Consider the following 19582-nt stretch of genomic DNA (forward strand, 5'->3'; position numbering starts at 1 on the left):
TTTACTCAGACTCATGTCCATTGAGTTGGTGATGCCCTCCAACCGTCTCATCCTTTGTTGTCCCCCTCTCTTCCAACCTTCAATCTTTCCCAGCATCAGGGTCTTTTCCAGTGAGTCAGTTCTTCGCATCAATTGGCCAAAGTATTGGAGTTTTAGCTTCAGCATCAACCCTTCCAATGAATATTCAGGACTGATTTTCTTTAGGATGGAATGGTTGGATCTCCTTGCTGTCAACAGGACTCTCAAGTGTCTTGTCCAACACCACAGTTCAAAAGTATCAATTCTTCTGTGCTCAGCTTTCTTTATAGTCCAACTCTCACATCCATACATGACCACAGGAAAAACCATAGCTTCAACCAGATGGACCTTTGTTGACAAAGTAATGTCTCTGCCTTTTAATATGCTGTCTAGGATGGTCATAACTTTTCTTCCAAGGAGCAAGCGTCTTTTAATTTCATGGCTGCAGTCACCATCTGCAGTGATTTTGGAGCCCAACAAAATAAAGTCTGTCATTGTTTCTACTGTTTCTCCATCTATTTGCCATGAAGTGATGGGACCAGATGTCATGATTTTAGTTTTCTGAATGTTGAGTTTTAAGCCAGCGTTTTCACTGTCTTCTTTCACTTTCATCAAGAGGCTCTTTAGTTCTTCTTTGTTTTCTGCGATAAGTGTGGTGTCATCTGCATATCTGAGCTTATTAATATTTCTCCTGGCAGTCTTGATTCCAGCTTGTGCTTCATTTCTTCATTTCTGGCCTAGCATTTCTCATGATGTATTCTGCATATAAGTTAAATAATCATGGTGACAATATACAGCCTTGATGTACTCCTTTCTGTATTTGGAACCAGTCTGTTGTTTTTTGATCAACCTAGACAGCATATTAAAAAGCAGAGACATTACCAACAAAGGTCCGTCCAATTCAAGCTATGGTTTTTCCAGTAGTCATGCATGGATGTGAGAGTTGGACTGTAAAGAAAGGTGAGCACTGAAGAATTGATGCTTTTGAACTGTGGTGTTAGAGAAGACATTTGAGAGTCCCCTGAAAGAGATGGGAATACCAAACCACCTGATCTGCCTCTTGAGAAATTTGTCTGCAGGTCAGGAAGCAACAGTTAGAACTGGACATGGAACAACAGACTGGTTCCAAATAGGAAAAGGAGTACGTCAAAGCTGTATATTGTCACCCTGCTTATTTAACTTATATGCAGAGTACATCATGAGAAATGCTGGACTGGAAGAAGCACAAGCTGGAATCAAGATTACCGGGAGAAATATCAATAACCTCAGATATGCAGATGATACCACCCTTATGGCAGAAAGTGAAGAGAAACTAAAAAGCCTCTTGATGAAAGTGGAGAGTGAAAAAGTTGGCTTAAAGCTCAAAATTCAGAAAACGAAGATCATGGCATCCGGTCCCATCACTTCATGGGAAATAGATCTGGAAACAGTGGAAACAGTGTCAGACTTCATTTCTTTGGGCTCCAAAATTACTGCAGATGGTGACTGCAGCCATGAAATTAGAAGGCGCTTACTCCTTGGAAGGAAAGTTATGACCAACCTAAATAGCATATTGAAAAGCAGAGACAATTACTTTGCCAACAAAGGTTCGTCTAGTCAAGGCTATGGTTTTTCCTGTGGTCATGTGTGGATGTGAGAGTTGGACTGTGAAGAAGACTGAATGCCGAAGAATTGATGCTTTTGAACTGTGGTGTTGGAGAAGACTCTTGAGAGTCCCTTGGACTGCAAGGAGATCCAACCAGTCCATTCTGAAGATCAGCCGTGGGGTTTCTTTGGAAGGAATGATGCTCAAGCTGAAACTCCAGTACTTTGGCCACCTGTTGCGAAGAATTGACTCATTGGAAAAGACTCTGATGCTGGGAGGGATTGGGGGCAGGAGGAGAAGGGGACGACAGAGAATGAGATGGCTGGATGGCATCACTGACTCGATGGACATGAGTTTGAGTGAACTCCGGGAGTTGGTGATGGACAGGGAGGTCTGGCGTGCTGCAATTCATGGGGTCACAGAGAGTCGGACACAACTGAATGACTGAACTGAACTGAACCGAACTTCGCTCAAGGAGATCCAACCAGTCCATCCTAAAGATAATCAATCCTTAATATTCATTGGAGGGAATGATGCTGAAGTTAAAACTCCAATCATTTGGCCACCTGATGCGAAGAACCAACTCATTGGAAAAGACCTTGATGCTGCAAATGATTGAGGGAAGGAGGAGAATGGGACGACAGAGGATGAGATGGTTGGATGTTGTCACTGATGCAATTGACATTAGTTTGAGTAGGCTCCGGCAGATGATGATGGACAGGGAAGCCTAGTGTGCTGCAGAGTCGGACACTACTGAGCAACTGAAGTGAACTGATCACATGGGCAAGTTTTTATACCTGAGGATAATGTACATGAGAGTATATATGTAAAAGTTTAAATTTTTACATTAAAACATTTAAAAATGCCTTGTACTCATGCACGTATTGTCACCATTTTCTAGTGATTTTGGATTCTTTTTTTTTAATCTCATATGGAATGGGAATGGGAAAGGGAAATGAGAATATTAATTCATTTGTGTGAATATATTTTCTGGAGTAGAATTTGATGGGACAAGATGCTAGATCTCCACTTCAGAGCTTCCTTTAACCAAAAAGCACTGAGCTTCAGTATCTAATCCAGGATACTTCCCTGGTTCTTACTGATCACCTGTTCAACATTATCCAGATAATCATCATAATTTTTTTGCTTTCTTGTTGAACATCAGCAGCGGTAAGAGTTGCCTATCATGCGATTACATTGATCCCCGAGTGTCAAAGGACAAACCTTTCCAAAGTCATTTAAATTAATTGAGAAGGCAAAATGTTAATAAGTCAGTACTGTAAATAAGCAGGGGAAATTTGATTCCTGAGCATCATCCCATTGGTAAAACTGGGTCTAATAGGTGGAATAACGCTATGAAGTATGACTTTGTTTGATAGTAATGTTGGATGACATGCTTGGCTGACCAAGTCAAATGTTAAATGTATGAAAGAATTGTTTAAGAACGTTTCCCTACTTCACTTTGGTGGAATACCATCGCACAGAACAGATTCAGAATTAAGAGGCTTGTGTGTATTTAGCTTAATTAAATATTTAATCAAATGTCATCTACCTGTTATTTCCACTCTACAATTTTCCATGACACCCAGAAGAATTAGCTATTTTTTAACATTTCTGTTGACTTTCTTGAAATAGAACACTATTGGTTTATGTTTCTATCCATCTCTTAATTATCCCCCAAAGTTCTCCCTCCTTCATCATCTTTAGCTTCACTGGGAAAACCAAGTGGGATTAGTGATCACTCACAGTATTTAGAAGTTCAGCTGACCTTAATGAAAAGCCCAGGACCCATCCAGGTTGAAAAATGAAATTGCTGTGCCTTGTGATTTTTCACGTTTCCACTTCACTCCCTGTAGCCACATCTTATTCTTAATCAGAAGGAAAATGTGAACAGATCCATTCCATAAAACAGTGGAACAGGGACTAGGAACCAGGTAGAGGCCATTTAATTAAAAGGTATAAGAGAAATAGACTGTAAAATTCAGCTAGTCCTATATAAAAAGTCAGCTTAGGAGAATTGAATGATAAGCTAAACTAACACATGTGAATTTCCAGAAGAGAAAAATACAGTTTTGAAATCTTAGCAGCTTTTTTTTTACTTTTAGTGTGCTTTAGGTTCAAGATCACAAGCTGAGCACAATGTTTTAAAAAGGACAGAAGATGGAAGTAGGAAAGAAGTCAGCTCAATGAGTGTATGGTTACAGATCGCAATCAAAGAATATTGTTCTGGTTTGCTTGCCTAATATTAAATGGATATCAGCATATTTTTCAACAGTTTGGCAAATTGTTTCATTGGTAATTAGGAACAAGAATTGTCTGGGTTGTGGCTTCAAAATAGCTTGCGCCAGGTTTGCAGTAACAAGGAAGCCATGTTAGTGAGAGGAATTTTGCAGTGTTTGCTAGGGGGCACTGCAGGGCCGTTTTTGTCTTGTCGCTTTGAGTTTTTCGTGGTTTGTCTATTTTAGTTACCTGTTTCTGTGAAAGCTGAAGTATTATATTGTTCATTACAGAGTTTTTATTATGGTTTTTACCTAACTACTTTCCCTGTACCCTTCAAATTCTGTGTTTTCTGGTGGGATTTGGTTGAACTAAAAACCCTAGGTTATAGTGGGGTGTTGATCTAGGAAATAGCTGAATCCAGCCTCCACTAGGAAAAGTGAGTTTTGTTTCCCCTAGAATAGCCAGGCCTGAGCACATCCCAGAGTTTGTTGTTGAACATCCAAATCTTAGGCATTGTATACTGAGAAGCATTCCTTGTATTTTGAAGTCAGCCTGAAAGATTTCTGAAAATAAATGCTCTTTTCCTTGTCATCAGCAGGGCCTGTTTCACCTATCACCATAACGTGATTAAATCATAAGAGTACCAAAAAGCACCTGAAGACAGAACAGTTCTATCAATCTTGGTTCAGAGATTTTAATTTTCTGAGGGGAATGAATATTATAGTCATCCCCAAGGCAGTGCTGCTTTTACCTCAGAGCACTGTCAGTGAGCCAGTTTGGCCTTCTGAGCCATTAGTCAACAGTAGAGTTCTTTTAACTAAACTGCAGTAGATGTTTTCATGGCCCAGGTAAATTCACTCTACAGTTAAATTCTTTAGTCCAAGTTCTCAGAAACTAAGGAAACAACCTTCACTGTAAATGCTCCAACAAAAGGCAGGGTACATTCATAGGGTCAGCAGAAAAATGGAGAACTCTTAAACTTGGATATCTGTAGTGATTTTCAGACATATGTAGCCTCGACTCATTGCTGCTGCTGCTGCTGCTAAGTCGCCTCAGTCGTGTCCGACTCTGTGCGACCCCATAGACGGCAGCCCACCAGGCTCCCCCATCCCTGGGATTCTCCAGGCAAGAACACTGGAGTGGGTTGCCATTTCCCTCTCCAAAGCATGAAAGTGAAAAGTGAAAGTGAAGTTGCTCAGTCGTGTCCGACTCTTCGAGACCCCATGGACTGCAGCCCGCCAGGCTCCTCCATCCATGGGATTTTCCAGGCAAGAGTACTGGAGTGGGGTGCCATTGCCTTCTCGACTCATTATGGAGGGTTAAATCAGTGAGCTGCTTGCAAGTTCAAGCAACTGTCAGTAGATTCTGCAAGGGAAGGGCCATCCAAATAGCATATATTGTAAATCAGTCCTTATTAAACCTTTAAACTAAAACTCATTTCATTTCCAAGAGGCCCAGTTCTTAGGGTGGCCACTCTGTGATGACCAATGGACATGTTTCTAAGGCATGATGGAGCCCCACTCTGGCCATCACTTACATTCAGAATGTTTGGGTGGCTAACTGCTCCCCACCCAAAATCTAGTTCTTATTTACTCCCTTACTATCACAATCCCAATTGTATTGGGTGTGTTAGTTGCCCAGCCAAAAATCTTTTTCTAATGATTTTTGCAGCTGAAGTTTCCTGTGTGAAACAGTTCTAACCAATGAATTTGAAAGTTTCTGTTAGTGCTTCCAAGAAATCCCCTAAAATGGGACAGACTTGGCTGGTATTGACTTTTCCAGTCTCCTTTATTTTTCGAATACAGATTCAATGATGATGCAGAATAAGAACTAACATGTGACTATAAGTTTACAAGCACACAATGGGATGTTTGAGCTCAGTGATGGAAGGAGTCAGACTCCTAGTGCTGTCACTAGGAGAGACATTAAAGATAAAATTTATATTTTATAATATAAAATATTTTATTATAATATAAAATGCCATATTTTTAAATTTTTTATAAACATTCTTCAAGTAAAATTGGTGATCTAATTATTGTTGGGGCATTCATCCTCTGACTTCTCATAGCATATCCTATCACTCTTTATCCAATATAGAAAGTACAATTTTGGAGTAAAGTCCAGGAAATTCTCTAAAACATATATCCTCTAAAAATGCAAGGCGTAGGTTAAACGTTAGTAGTTTCATATCTAAAATGGGAATAAAAATACTAAAACCAACTTGTTGTCACAAAGAATAAATAAAATGAAGCCAAACCACCAACACTGCTCCTGGCATATAATACATACTCAATATTACTTGTATAAGACATATTAATAATATGCATTTTATATACATTACATACCATTTTTTTTACAGGAAACATAAACATATTTTATGTTATGGAATTTGAACATCATGTTCTGCATGTGAATTTATTATATGTCATTATAAATACTTAAGTACTCACTGCTAGTCATCTAGCAATGTGCCAGGCCCTGTCCTATATATAAGTGAATGCAGTGGTGAACAGAATGTCTTGACCAAGTTGCAGTCTATTATGCTACAGAAAATATACCTTTGTATCTGTTATATCAATATATTAAGTACTCATGAAAGTATTTGAAATGTAATGTAAATTGACTCTTACAAATGTACATTGGAAAAGTCAACTTTTATACTTCTTTTACAAAAGATCATTTGCCCAAAATGCCAAGACCTAGCCATGTACTTTACTGTATCTATAATATCACAGATAATAGCACAGATGACAATCTGAATATAAGCGATGTCTAAAGTAGGACTCCAGCATGCCTGGGAAACATCATCAAAAGAGAAGTGCCCTTCTGGACATGCAATTATTTACAGTCTACGAATTCAGTGTCCAATGTGTTCATACCATCTGAACAGTGTGACTACAATTTTCAACAAATTTCCCAAGTTTTTCTCAAAAATGAAAATAGGATCTTACAAAGAGGGAACATGATATTAATCATTAATATTTTCATCAAATATTTTCCAGCATTCTGCCTTCCAAGCATGTGTAGAATTGTATTCCCGATCACTCTTGTGTTTGGGTGGAAACGTGTGATTAGTTTTGGCCAAAGAGTTGTGTATGGAACTCTTTGAGTGTGATATAGATCACTTATGGGCTAGGATATGTAGTAGCTGATGTGTGTGAGAAAGTGAAGAGCTCTTTTTCCTTTAGCACCATGAACCTGCAGTGTTCAGGTCATAGAGGTTGGCTGTTCCATCAGCCCAAATCTCTGAGTGACTACAATGAGCAGAGTACCCCCACCAACCCCTGAATAGACATGTAGCATGAACAGAAAATAAATATGGAAGTTCTGGCCATGTGGTTTCAGTGATTATTTGTTAATGTCACGTGACTTTATCCTATCTGATACTGCTGTGGTCATTACATCTGAATCTACCTTGAATCTCTATTGTCCTCAATTTCCATTTCATATACTCCTCATAATACATAAGATTATGCTAAAATAAGATTAGCATAAATAAGATTATGCTAATCTTATTTTTCAAGTTACATCTTTAATCTGTCTTCTACTTAGACTAGGCTATCATTATCTTTTGCCTGACTCTGCTTATCTCCTAACTGAATCTCTTGCTATCCACCTTATGACTCTCAAACTATTCTCCATTTAATAATGAGAATTATATTCTTATAAAATTAATCACTCTGTCACTCCCACAATAGTTAGTATAAAATCAAATTCTCTGTGAAGTTCAAGCAGACATTAAACAGACTCACCCTGAGCAACCTGCCTAATTTTACTGTAGTCCAGTTACATTATTGATCATTTTCTTCATTAAAAATAACCATTTTTTCCCCCTACCTTAGGGCCATTGTTTAAACTCTTTAATGTTTTTGAATTTTCTCCATGCGGTCTTTATTCTCATGTCAGGAACTGTGCCTCTTTCAGTTCAACGTTATATAACCAGATGACTGCTAGTCCCTGCTACATTGTAGATATTAAGGCATTTTTGTTGAATGAAAGACTGAAGGATAAAATAAACAAAGGAAGAAACTTCATGAATTCTGTTGAGGATTTGAAAGCTAACTATTACACTGATGAGAAAATCTAAAGCAGAAATGGGGCATTTTAAAGGGCCTCAAACCAGGTACATATACTTGATGAAGTAGTCCATAACAACTGGAATTAAGAGCTAGTAGCAATTAAATTAAAAAAAGATGAAGAGCAAAGTCACATTCAGAGATAGCCTCTAAACTCATGAAAATTAAAATTGATCAAATAGATATGCAATTATCAATTCAGATTAAATATATTTCATGACAAACATAGCTTGAAATCCTTAGATATCAAACAGATGGCACATTCCATTTGTAAAGCTTCATAAGTCAGTTCAGTCGCTTAGTTGTGTCCAACTCTTTGCGACCCCATGAACTGCAGCACGCCAGGCCTCACTATCCATCACCAACTTGCGGAGTCCACCCAAACCCATGTTCATTGAGTCGGTGATGCCATCCAACCATCTCATCCTCTGTCGTCCCCTATTCCTCCTGCCCTCAATCTCTCTCAGCATCAGGGTCTTTTCAAATGAGTCAGCTCTTCGCATCAGGTGGCCAAAGTACTGGAGTTTCAGCTTCAGCATCAGTCCTTCCAATGAACACCCAGGACTTATTTCCTTTAGAATGGTCTGGTTGGATCTCCTTGCAGTCCAAGGGGCTCTCACGAGTCTTCTCCTACACCACAGTTCCAAAGCATCAGTTCTTCAGCACTCAGCTGGGGAGCCGGCGGGAGGCACTCCGCCAGTGGCAAAGGTCATGAAGAAGGAGGCTCGACATACGCAAAGGCGGGATCGAGCCTCAGGAGTCCCCCTGGAAATCCTCAAGCATCTACCCCCATAACCAGAGCCTGCCTACTTTACTACTTTGTGCTCTCACCTACACCTCTGACTTTACGGGGGGCTGTCCCCCACCACCTCTTTCAGAGAAGGAGTTAACTTAGAGCTCCAGTTAATAATAATTCCTGGGCATGATAGGAGTGTTTCAACCTACAAACTCCTCTGAAGGTTCTCTAGCCTGCCTGACAGGCTTGTCCAGCCACATGTGATTGCTCACAGCCTCCCAACCGTGAGAGGCACGAGATGCTTTAAACCTTCTAAAAACAGGTTCTTTAGAGAAGTTAGAAAACTATTAGTATAAGTATAGTGGGCTGATTAGAAATTGTATTGGTGAAGGGTTTTTCATTTGTTGAGCCAATGTTTACTGCTAAGTCTCCACATCCCCTGCCCTTACACACATTAATGAATATATAGAAGAAATAAGTATTAACCTTTGATATTAATCACGTTAGACCTTAGGCTAAGTAAATTCTTTCCTTAATTAAAACCCACTACACACTCACCCTATAGGAATGTAACTTTATCTGGTACCTTCGGAAGGTGGCGTCTGTTTCAAAAATAATCACCCCTGGAGAAATAAGTGTTGACTGACTGCTGTCACAAGAGAGGGTCATAAATTGTCAGCAGGCCCCCGTGGCCAGAAGATGATGTAACACCCCTAAGACCTCTGTATACATTTGTATGAAGCACCTGACTTTAATAAAAGTCAGGACAGCTGTCCCCGCGTGACTTTTTTATAACATCTCAGTGTATAAAAACAGACTCTGGAAAATAAAGAATTGGGATCAGTTCCTCGAAATACTGGTCTCCCCATGTCTCTCTCTCTCTCAAATTCTGGCTGAGTCTCCATCTGGAGCGCAGAGCCCGCCATGCTTACTAATTATGCCTGGGCTTCTAAGATCTGACCGGGGAGGCCTCAGTGTCTCCTTTCCTTTGGGAGAATGGAAGGATGCCTGCGGCCTGCGTAAGTGGTGCAAACTTCTTATCTTGAAGTTTTATTGGTCTCCCGCGTAAACCAAGCTACTCAGCCTCTTTTCTCCACTGAATTTTCCTGCTGAGCTATCCTCATTCTATTACTGTTTATATCTCTAATTAATATCTAATTGAAGCTATCGTATCCTGATCTTCACCGACGCCGTCCCCGCTTCGAATACCCTGTATCAGCTGGGTCTGGACCCTGGCACTCAGCTTTCTTTATAGTCCAACTCTCACATCCATACATGACCACTGGAAAAGCCATAGCCTTGACTAGATGGACCTTTGTTGACAAAGTAATGTCTCTGCTTTTTAATATGCTATCTACGTTGGTCATAACTTTCCTTCCAAGGAGTAAGTGTCTCATGTGCAGCCAAAATAGAGATTGTGTATGTTTCACACCTAGAAAAGACATAACATATAACTGATTTACAAGGAAAAATAATCTACAAGTTTACATAAATGAAGAAAGTATCATGTTATGACTTTGATCTAGATTGTATATGGTAGATAACAAAAACAAACAAAAAGGGCCAGTGTAAGAAAATATGAAGGAATATTTAAAGGATGTTAAAGCCATTTGACAACGAATTTATACAGTACCTGAGAATTAAAAAAATTTTCCATATGGAAAAATAAAACATTAATTCTTCTATATTCCTTGAAGCTGCTGAAATGGAAATACTTCTGATTGCATATTCCTTTCTGATTAAAGGGGAGGTGGTTTAAAGGCCATGCAGTTTAATTAAAAATGGTACTAGATAGAAAGTCAAGAGAGCTAGCTATAATCACAGCTCAACCTTAAATACATGACCTTAAGAAAGGTACTTTCACTAGGTCTTGGTTTACTCAATAGAAAATTAAGAAAATAATATCTACACTACAGGTCTGCAATGAAGATTGAATCAGGTAGAATATGTTGAAGTTTCTAGCCGACGACCATTTCTGGAAAGTATTTCAAAAATTCTCTTTCCTTGTCCTTGGTGTCTTAGTGCTATGCACAATGGGATGTAATACAGTTAATTTTTAAAGGTGTTATATATTGGACAGGCTGAGTTGGAGAGTATGCTTTGACCTCCTAACAGCACTGGGAAAATGGAGATGGAGGGAGGATTATAAATTTGACTGTTGAGGAGCAGTGGTAACCAGCTGCTGTTGCTAATTGTAGGAAGGTTGTGATGAATTCAGACTTCATTCAGGCAAATGTTTATACATAAGGGAGTCTCATCAAGTGAACTGGGCAGGGTAGACAGGGATTCCAAGCAATAATCAAGGTCATGACTATTAAGAGTATGGTTCCAGGTAATCAGTGTGTTCAGAAGAGAAATGAGCCAGTGGCTGAGAAACTGGTGAAAATACTGTGCAGCCTTGTGAGAGTTGGGCAGAGTATCACCAGAGGGTTTCTTTACCAGAAGGACAGAGGCATGTCAAACTCAAATTTAGGATTATTGGAGGAATACCCTGGCAGTTCAGTGGTTAAGACTCCATGCTTCCAATGCAGGGGGTACAAGTTTGGTCCCGGGTCAGGGAGCTAAGATCCTGCATACTGAGTGGCACAGCCAAAAGAAAAAATAATAATAATAATAAATTTAGAATTATTGGAATTAAGTGTTTGTGTATTTGTAATTTTGATCAATTCTTCCAGTTTTACCTCCTTAGATATTTCATGTATTCACCCATCTATCCACAATGTATAAAATGACCTCTTTGCCCTAGATTTACGAATCAAAACAGTGTATTCTTAAACTTTTTTATTTTCACTGATGTGATAGTGAAAACTCATATGTTTTTGTAGGCTTTATATCGGCCTAAAGGTGTAATTGGTTGGATCTTAGTTTCTCCTACTTCTAACGTTTTATTGGAACATACCTAAAAATTGTTGACAAATAATAAGTTCAGGGTCACTTTGGGAAAACAAGTGGAGAAGAAAAGAAAGTGTGGAAACCTGTTTTAAAAACCCATTTACACAATTACTTTGTGGTGGACCTTTGGTAATTTATTTAGTTTCTCTGAGCTTTAGTTTTCTCTTCTGTAAATAGAATTACTGAATTGTGAAATTTACTGAAAATCTTATGTAGTACCTGCCATTTAGTATGCATATAAGACTTAATTTAGAAACGATTTAAACTCTTTATTTAGTACTAAATTATGATTAGGTAAATGTGTATGTTTCATGCTTAAGTGATTTTTATCCTATTTGTATGTTCTTTTGGAGTTTAGATACCTAAATGCATTAATACAGAACAGGTTATGTCCTGTACATTTTAGGTAAGCAATGTGATGTGTATTTACTGAAAATGCATAGTTCACTCAGTAAGTTAGAATGCTGTATCCTATCAGTAACTTTGGTTTCTTTTAGGGTTTCATAACAAGTCCCAATTGCAACTTCTTTCAGAATAACTTTGTCTAAAGCTTTTGGAAATGCAGTGTGGAAATAGAATTTCTAGTGCTGAGTTGTATCTCCTGTGTGTCATGTGCTAAGTTTTGTCTAACTCTTTGCAGAACCATGGAATACTGAGTTATACATGGTCTCAATCCTTCTTCCTCAAATCTAGTGTGTTGTTTAAGATTGATGAAACATATGTCATTCCTGTCATCTATTATTTCCATTATGTAAGATAATTGAAACTTCACTTTTGTTTTTCCTCCTCTATCTTGGGAAAATTGTACATTTCTAACTTGCTGGGAGCTTTAGCCTAATCCTTGAGGTCAAGGTAGAGAAAAATATCTAAACATTCCCTGGTCTTCTGCGAAGTCTACTTAATCTCCTTGTACCCACTGAGCCTCTTTTTAGTCACTTTCACTACACTTCATAGTACTTACCACAAATGGTAATTCTATATTTATGTATGTATTACTTCTGAAAGATTTGCCTTCTTACAACTAGAATACAAGTCCCATGTATTGAGAGAACATTCGCTTTATTAACCATTAGGCACCAATTCCAAAAACTTGACTCAGCCTATAGAGCTTATTAAAACATATTATTGAATAAATAAGTACATTTCCATTCTGTCAAATACCTTTAAACCTCTCAGGAATAGATTACTTATCATATTATGAATGATTTAATTCAAAGCCCTTCTACATGTTCCTCTGTTTTTCTCTTTAAAATGCGTCTTTATAAAACATGGCAAATTTTACTGCTTTTCTAGGCTGATACGATCCTCTGAGTTTCATTTTAGATAATTTTCACATTAATTAGAAAGCAATGAAACAAAATATTTTTAGTTTCTAAAGCTTGAGACTATAATGCATTTGTTCTTCCACTATAGCTATTGGTAAAATAAAAGGCACTGTTTCAGTTTTATAGGTTTCTCTAACTGCCTGGTGAATGCAGTCATTATTTTGGGGGGTACTTTCTGACATGGAGAGTAGGGTATAAGAGTCTGTCTTTAAAAACTCACTGTCCAATAGGATATAAAAATCTTAAAAGGTGTGACAACTGCTCCAAAAGACCAACAGAAAATCCTGAATTCAGTAAAGCTAAATTTATTTGACATATTGCAATAAGGGAAAATACACTATAACTGTCACACTCTTGTTAACATCTCTGAAGGGGAAAACTGGGGAGATGGGAAATATTTGCATGATTTTAGAATTTTAAAGAGTAATTTTCAGGTGAATCTTGCAAGAAGGGGAACTAGCTGGGACTGGACAGAGTTTATGACATAACTGCTTTGGCTTGGCATGTGAGAGTTTTGAAGTAAGGTATGACAAGTAAACTTAGTCTCCATAAGTAAGCTGCTCTTATTTGCTCAGTCTTGTCTTCCAGGAGCAAGTATTCCCTGGAGCAAAAATCTAATTTTACTTTGCTTATTCTCAGTATTGTTTAACATAGTCAGAGGAAGTATGCTCAGTCTCTGTATGGTTTAACACAGGAAGAGAAAATTATTTTGGTATCAGGTTTCAGTCCTTCATTTTTGTGATTTATCAGCTTTGGCTGAAGAAGACTATTACCATCTGATCACATGATAAATTTACATATGTATCACTGTTTGAGTTAGCCAACTCCCTGGAAAAGACCCTGATGCTGGGAAAGATTGAGTACAGGAGGAGTAGGAGGCCGCAGAGGATGAGACAGTTGAATGACATTACCAATTCAGTGGACATGAGTTTGAGCAAACTCTGGGAGACAGTGAAGAACAGGGAAGCCTGGCATACTATACTGCGGTCCTTCAGGTCACAAAGAGTCGGACATGATTTAGCCACTGAACACAGCAACACTGTTTGATGTTATGGTTGCATATAAAGTTTCTGATAATAATCACTGCAGGTGTTTAAGATTTTCTTCTATATGGGGGAAGATAATTTATTATATAAATATTGTTTGATGGAATTGCAGCCATGAAACAACATTTAAGACTGAAGATTACACAATTGAGCACTATAACACAGACACATATGAATTATTATCATCAGAACTATGGTTCATTTCTAAGCCAGAAATAGTCCTCATTCTTAAGAACAGATCAAATCCCACACCCACCTTATCTCAAATTATATATGGATATTTCTTATGTTTGTCCAGTTTTGGCATCAGGGTAAATTGAAATAATAGAATGAGTTGAGAGGTATTCTATCCTCTTCTATTTTTTAGAAGACTTTGTAAGGCATTGGTCATGTTGTCATTAAATGTTTGACCACAAAATTCTTTGGAATTCAGCCTCAAAGCAATCTGGACACTACATTTTTTTAAAAAATTGTTCATCAACTCACAAATCTACAAGCGTATCTAAAAAGTTTATCCATAAAACTCTACCTTTCTGTAGCTTCATCATGTACTATGGATATTACCTTAGCACTTTATGGAGCAGTGTCACATGCAAAACAAATCCCCTCTTTTTTTTCCTGAATGTAAAGTATTGTTGATTTGTTAACATTGAACTCATGGTGAGCAACACTGCAAGTCATGCTTGAATGAAACTTATCTAACACACATTTTTTCCTAAAAAGCACATCACAACCTTCTTGTGCTTGTAGACAGCACTTCACTATACTTGAGGCCATTTAAAATGCCAAATCACCAACAAAAAGCACAAAAACATGAAAAACTTGACACTAAATGTATTTCAGAAAAGAAACTTGTGATGTGTGAGAGCTGACATGACAGGGCAATGTGTTGCCTGATTTGACCTCAGTTAGAACATGTGTTGGGTGACTCAGATGATTCATTACTTTATATAAGTTTGTAAATGACTGTGAACTTGCCCTGAGTATCTATTTGGGGGGTTACAAACACATTTTGCAAGTAGTCACATTTACAAATGCAGAATCCATGAACAATGAGAAGCAACTGTACGTTAGTATGCTCAATAGTGTCCTACGTTTCTCCAAGGCTCTTTTCATTGTTTCTCATTCTTATTTTTTTTTTGCTCTCAGATTCTATGATCTCTGTCAATCTGTCTTCATGTTTACTGGCTTATTCTTCTACTAACTCCCATTTCCTGTTGACCCCTGAAGCAAAATTTTTGGTTATTGGGCTTTTTGAACTCCAGAATTTCCTTTTGGTTCAATTTATAATTCCTATTTTTCATTGATCTTTTATAATAGGTGAGACATTATTATCATATCTTCCTTTAGTTCTGTAAGTATGACTTTCTTTAGTTCTTTGAATGTACTTGTAATAGCTACCTTAAAGTTTCTGTCCTCAAAGTACAACATTTGGACTCTCTAAAATGCAGTTTCTTTTGCCTGTTCTTTTAAATCCTGAAAATATGCTTTTTTATTTATTTGCCTTTCTCATAGTTGGTATTCTCTTTGGTTCCAAACTGGATATTTGATAATATATTATAGCAGTTCTGATACTAACACCCTTTCTCTAGGACTATCATTGTTTGCTAGTCTACTTGTTTGTTTGCATTTATTTTCTAGTTAGTTGCTTGCTTTAGTTGAGTGAAGTTAGTTTTTCCCAAATGTGCAACCCTTAATGTTGCGCTCAGAGAGTGCATGCTTGAGTATGACTCCTCCTACCCGACTAGGTTAAAATGGTTTTATCTCTGTCCTCTTTGACTATCTCTTTCTATGAACTCCCTTTTACGCTACTGCTTTAGTTGCAGATGAAATATCATCTGCATTGGTATCGGATGCCGCAGTTAGCCTATGCTAATTTCTAGCTGATTGCTCTATTGTTTTGACAACACCCTGGTAAATAAATTACTCTGAAGTCTGATCTGATTCTGCTTGAACAGAAACAATCTGATTCCAGTTTGAGGAGTTGTCTTTGAGGCCACATTTTAAGGCTTCCTCCACCCCCAGGAGGGCTCTTCTTTGCTGCTTCTTTCCTCAGTTATTTCTACTAACCTTCTAGCTGTCCTGCCTTTTCTCTTATTGCTGTTACAGAGCTATAAGCCCCCAACTAATTTACTCATCACCAAAATCACCACTGTTGTTTCCAGGGTCCTTAGGCTTGAACTTCACACTCCGTTCCATATATGATGAGCCTCTTAGGGAGAAGTATAGAGTGCTTTGTTCTTTTAGCCTTCCTCCTCTTCCTGGGCAGAATGTAACTGCTACTGCTTCAGAGTTTAAGGTGAGGACAGCACCCTATTTCTCTTGCAGAGACACCCATGTTCTACGAACAGAGTTCTAGGCAAAGATACTCTATTGTCTTCTTGGCTTTCTTCTCCTAACATGGAACCTTAGCTATACTCGTGAACTAAGACAAGGATGCTTAAGGTCCAGCATTCTCAGCCTGTCATGCCTGATGTAGAACTTTTGTCCTATGACAAGGCCTATGTAGAGGAAGAGGGCCTTTACCTTCTCTGTCATTTTTGCCTGAAACAGAGCTTTTGCCACATGAAGCTGGGTGAGGAAAGGATGAGAAACAGGTGGTCTGCTCCTCCTGGGCAGATACCATAACTCTTGGCTTGGACTGTCGTGAAAGACTTACTCCATCTTCTTAACTTCACGTGCCTAGAGTAGATCTCCTGTCACTTTATCTGGGAAGGGAAGGGGGCAAGTCATAGTTCAAATGGCACTGACTCTGTTCTTCCAAAAGTTAGTAGATTTTCTTGAATAAGTGTTTCTCCATTTGTTATATGACCTTAGGATGACTTCCAGAGATATTTAAATTGTTTTCCATACTTTGATCACTTGTTTTTTATTGGGAAGAGGATCCACAGAGTTCCTCACATCACTATTCTAGAAGTGCTTCTGACTTGACTTTTCTGGGATGTTTTGCTGTTTATAACATCTGTATATCTAAATACTTTTCCCATCTCTGATAACTTCTCAAAAAATTGTATTGTGACAGAACATACATCATCCTTTATAATCTATTGTGGTCACTTCATGTTGGGAGTTCTAACTGGAAACTGAGACATGAAAGCCTTTTCTGCTTCCTTATTTCCATCCTTAATTGAGGTTTCAGCCACTGTATTGTCAAGGAGTAACTGTGGGCATAGGAAGAGAATAGAGACTTTATTTCTAGTCCTATTTTCCAGTCCTTTCCTAGCTCATTGCTTGAGTATTGGAAATGCTTCTGTCTGTCTTTTGGCTCTTTGATAGGAAGTCAGCTCTTATGTCATCTGCCTGTATCCTCCACACTATGTTTGTTTTGTTTTAAAATAAAAGCTATGTGTTAAATCTACAAGCTCTGGATCTTAAATTTTAAATCATTTTACAATGCCTTTTTCTTTCAAAAGTCACAACTGTTATAAATCACAAGTATTTTTACTTTCAATAAATTGTCTTTTCAATAAGTTTTCAATAACCAAGACAGAGAATGTTGCTGTTTATTCCTGCCTACCCTTAAGGGCAAGGGAAATGGAAAGCTATAGCCTCTGTCCAACTGTTAGGAGTAGAGAGAGCAGTGAGCACAAGGAAACTTGGACCAAAAATGTCAATTAACATTTCACAATATTATCTTGCTATTGCTTTAGAATTACTTGGCAAATCACATGATGTTTTTATTTGGAGGAGGGGGACTGTGGAATGGTAAGGGTGGCTGCTAGTAAAAGCTCGGTTGGTTCCTTTCTTCTGTAAAAACCAAATATAATTTAGAAAAGAAAGAAGAATAAAGAAGTGAGTTACTTACTTTCATATGGTTTCTTTTAAAATTATGATTCCTAAAGCCTGTTTTCTCTTAGCTCTTTTCAGAGTTTCCATTCCTGTATGAAGAGTCCAGAGTGCCCTGAACGTCTGTGACATGCCATGTTCATCTTTTTTGCATTTATAGAATGTTGTGGTTTCGCCCTGTTTGCATAGACTTCAGTTGAACATTGTCATTCTCTATTTTTTAAGTGAGTTCTACTTGATTGTTTCATGCCACATTTTTTTTTAAATATGTCTGAAAGTCAACACCACCCGAGCAACAAGGGCAAGTTTTCCCTCTAAAAGAGGCAAAGAATTCATTATAAGTAATTTTTACTAGGAAACAAATGGGGATATTTTCTAAAAAGTAATAAAATGAGAACACTACCAAAATTGTTAATCATTCTTTCCCCAGATCAGAACACTCATCAGGTCAAAAGCCAGGAGAAAATTTTGAGAATCATTAAATCTGGTATGTTAGAATAATATTTTACTGGTTAGTCTTTCCTGAAATGTCCAACTTTTTTCTTTTAATTTAGTCATCCAGCCCTGTCACTGGTCAGTGAATCAAGGAATGGATCTAACAATAGATACTGATTGAGAGGTTGCCTTTTCCTGACTTGATTTTCAAAAATCTGGATCCTTAATGATATAGGAAGGATTTGAAGCATAGACAAATTATTTTGGAGAGAACTGTAGTCAGAACAAAACTTTTATGCTCCCCACTATAAGAAAAAGGACAGATAGAGAATAATTCAACAATGGTGGATCCCATAGAGAGAATCCCTGTGCTATCTTCATGGACTGATTCCTGGAGAGGTAGAATGGAGAGGCAGAAAATCCCAACCAGATTTTTGTTCCATGCCCAGGTTGATCCTACACAGCAAGTTCCAAGTGTAAAGAAGCTCTGTTTTTATCTCCGCCTTCTTCCTCTCCTTCAAGATTCCCATAACCTACCATTACGTTGTATGAGTGACAGAATAATCTCCCTATGTCCAAGACTTCAAATCAAGGGAGTGTTGAAAGAAGAGAGCTGTCAGACATGAATGAACCATGTATATGAAATTAAGTTATATGACCTTGGTAATCTGTGTGGACTAATGACAGAGACCCAAACAGGACTAGGGATTAGCTGTGTGGACAAAAGACACAAAGGTCCAGATGCCTATAGCTCTTCTTTATTGTCCAATAAGACTGCTCAAACTTGAGCTGTCACACTTACTTTCTATTAGTAGGTAAAAGGTATTCCTTTTCTACCAAGTTTCTCATATGATATTTTCTTACATCTCATTGGCCAAAATAGCTATATAGCCATGTGTGCTTATTTGCTCAGTCGTTTCTGACTCTTTGCAACCCCATGGACTGTAGCCCAATAGGCTCCTCTGCCCATTGAGTTTTCCAACTAAGAATGCTGGAGTGGGGCGCCATTTCCTATTACAGGGTATCTTGCTGACCCAGGGATCAAACCCAAGTCTCTTTGGTCCTCCATTGACAGACAGATTCTTTACCACCTGTATAGCCATACCAACTGAAAAATAGGCAAGAAAACACAGTGTTGAGTGGGATGATGATGTGTTTGGTTGATTAAAATTAGGCTTCTTATTAAGGGCTTATATTAAGGAGTGCTCTTCTTGTGGAACTCCGGCACTTTATCCTGGAAACTCTAGTAATCTTCTCGCTAGGCTCTTAACTCCTTCTTCTCAACTCAGAGTATCCTGGGCTCCACTCGGATTCTCCCTGCCTGCATTACAATTTTGACTTTTTCTCAGGTCAGTAAGTTAGATCTATGTTGGGTTTCATTTTGTTTGTTTCCCATCATGAAGGATCCTTTTCCTTCATTGCCTGATACCCAGTGTCTTAAAAACCTTTGTTTATTTTTTGTG

Source organism: Bos indicus, chromosome 8 (genome assembly GCF_029378745.1).
Source record: "Bos indicus isolate NIAB-ARS_2022 breed Sahiwal x Tharparkar chromosome 8, NIAB-ARS_B.indTharparkar_mat_pri_1.0, whole genome shotgun sequence".
In the NCBI taxonomy this organism is placed as follows: domain Eukaryota; kingdom Metazoa; phylum Chordata; class Mammalia; order Artiodactyla; family Bovidae; genus Bos; species Bos indicus.